Below are 2,953 nucleotides of genomic sequence, written 5' to 3'. Positions count from 1 at the left end.
ACACACACACACACACACACACACACACACACACACACACACACACACACACACACACACACACACACACACACTTACTGTACACTTAGGCCTACTACACATGATTTTAAAAACAGTACCATTGCAGTTTTTATGTTATGATTTTAAATTGGTATGTGACCTAAGAACGATCTTACATTAAAGGTACATAAAGGTATGAGGTCTGACTTTGTGGTGCTCTGAAATTAAGTTATTTTAATATTAATATGTAATGAACAATTATGGGTGCATCAATTTACAAATTTGACTATATACAATGCCAATAACTTAAAACACAGATGATAAAACCACAAATTAGAGGACTTGTATGCCTACCCTAACGTCTGTCTGCAAGGCTCCAAAAGGAATCCCTCACTCTCTCTAAGTTCACATCCTGGGTCCTCTCTGCCTCAACAGCAATCACCATCAGATCAGCCATTCTTTCCTGCAACATTGTGGTACGCAATCTGTTCTTTATGAATTTTAGCGCAGAGAAGCATCTTTCATTGCTGCATGATGTGACTGGCAGAGTGATAATGAGCTGGTACATTTAGCTAATTTCAGGATATGCTTCAAGAAGACCATTCTGATGCAGGAACTGATAAATAGCCAACATCTTGCAGGGCGGTGTGTTTTCTCTATTTAATCTGTGTATCAGGAGTTTGTATTCTATTTCAGCTTGATTTGAATTTACATCCCCTTCGTAGTATGCACACAGCTGTTTCAGGTTTGGGATCTTCTCTAAAGATGGTCTTGTGAGGCAGCCTGTGTGTTTGAGAAGAGGTTGGTTCTCAATGCTAAACCTTTCAGTTATGCTCTGAATGCAGAGGTCAAGAGTGGCAAAGTAAAAATTAACCTTCACCTCATCTTTTTGATTGATCTGTGTCTGGCTTTGCCAGTTGTCATCCAGTCTCCTTGAAATCTTTCGTTGTCTTCTTTCCACCCATTCAACATCAATCTTTGATGCCACCATTTCTGCTTCATTCCACATCTCATTAAAAACTTCATCCCCCCTCAAGACAGACAACTCCATTTTGCAATCATTTACAAGATCTATAGCTGTGCAGATGTCCATGTCTTCACCCTGAAGGTATTTTGAAAGTGTACCCGTCACTGACAGAATTCTACTTAAGGCCACCAGATGGAAACAGAATTCAAAATCAATGGCTCTTCTCAGTGCCATTGCAGTTCCTGATGTGTCCCTGTCAAATGCAACACTTGTCTGAATCCGATCCAATGTCTCCACCACAGAATCTATGGTAATGAGAAGTGCTCTGCAGTTGTCAATTCGTGCTGCCCATCTTGTTGTACTCAAGGACTTCAGTGTCTTGGGTCTCCCAGGGTCATTTCCCATCAACTCCTTTTGTACATCAATGAACAAGCTATGCCTTTTGGTGGAACCTTCCATGAACACGTAGAGCTGCTCAATGAGACCAAAGAAGTTGCGGGAGGGTATATTTTTACAACACGTATCAACTACAACAAGGTTCATACGATGGGCATAGCAATGCACGAAATATGCCTTGTCATTGGTCTGTTTTATGATCGCTTGTACGCCCCTATATATTCCTGACATGGCAGCACAACCATCATATCCCTGTCCTCTGATGTTGCTGACTTCAAGGTTGTATTTCTCCATTGTCTCCACAAGAGTCCTGGCAAGACCAATACCAATTGTATCTTTCACGTTCACCATATCAATTAGGCACTCCTGAATATTGGCTGTTTTGTCAACAAAATGAAGAATGACCGACAACTGATCCTGTTTAGCTGAGTCTGGAGTTGTGTCGAGGCACACAGAAAAGAATTTTGCTTCCTTCACTTCATCTATTATTTTCCCTCTGACTTCTTTTGCAATGCAGCCAATCATTTCATTCTGACTCTGTGCAGAAAGGTAACTGGGCACACCTTTAGGGTTTTTCTTGGCCAATTCAATGTGGGCATGAAGTACATCATCATATCTTGCCACTAATCCTGTTATTTCTCGGAAAACACCTTTGTTTTTTGACGTTTCAGATTCATCATGGCCTCGAAAAGGCAATCTCAATCTGGCGAGTGTTGATGCTATATGTCTGCAAGCCTGAAGACTGCCTGGAATCTGTTCTGCCTTTCTTTTGTTTTAAGCTCAATTTGGTTTGCTCTTTGTACTGACAGCTGTGCATCAACTGGATCATTTATCAAGTACATCTGCCACTTTTGAAAGTTGTCTTTGTGTAGTTGGCTTGCATTATGTCGGTCAAAGCCTTTCCCTGTCTCCAAAGCAGTCTTCCAATCCCTAAACCCCTCAGCAGAAAACTTGTCATGGTGTGTACTGTGTCCAAAAACTCGACATGGAAAACAAAAAGCAGCATCTTTTGTTTTGTGGTATTCTAACCACTGATACTTCTCAAACCATGACTTTCTGAAACTTCTGAGTTTGCTTCCATGTAAAGTTTTTGGATATCTGTCTTCCTCCCTGTGAATAGGCCCTTTCCTTATGTACCTGTCCCTTGCCAAACGCTCATCTGGGATGACAAAATCAGCATCTGCTTCTGCAAAGTAGACAATGCTTAATAATTTGATATCTAATAGAATGTTTATATTATCTATCAAATTGTCACAAAGAACAGCCTTGACTTTCCCCCTGACATAATCACCTTCAATCTCATGGCTTTGGGTGACACTCAGAATCGGAGCGGAATCCTCACAGCTGTCTGACTGAAAATCTGAAATTAAATAATATGAAGCTTCTTACATATAGGCTACTAATAAATGCTGACTTTTTTCATTCATCAAAACAATACATATTCTTCCCTTACCACTAAATAGGAATTCTCACTAAATCCCACAAATTACATACCTGCCCTCTCAGTTTCTTGACAGGATACACTAGGGCTGTGACTTTCTGTCCTTTTCTTTTGAAAAAATGACAAAATATTTCTCTGCATCATGACCT

General features: G+C 40.3%; 1 long non-coding RNA gene across 1 annotated transcript; it reads right to left on the bottom strand.

Moving 5' to 3' along the window:
* Positions 1 to 2,412: 2,412 nt before the first annotated feature.
* Positions 2,413 to 2,953, bottom strand: LOC306998557. The gene is made up of 3 exons (XR_013797586.1): positions 2,858 to 2,953; positions 2,655 to 2,723; positions 2,413 to 2,549 (listed from the first exon to the last, which is right to left on the bottom strand). It is a non-coding gene; the product is annotated as an uncharacterized lncRNA (long non-coding RNA).

This window comes from Phoxinus phoxinus, assembly GCF_949152265.1.
Source record: "Phoxinus phoxinus genome assembly, chromosome: 5".
Classification (NCBI taxonomy): domain Eukaryota; kingdom Metazoa; phylum Chordata; class Actinopteri; order Cypriniformes; family Leuciscidae; genus Phoxinus; species Phoxinus phoxinus.
Note: the sequence above shows the minus strand (reverse complement) of the source record. Positions and strands in the feature narration are given on the sequence as shown.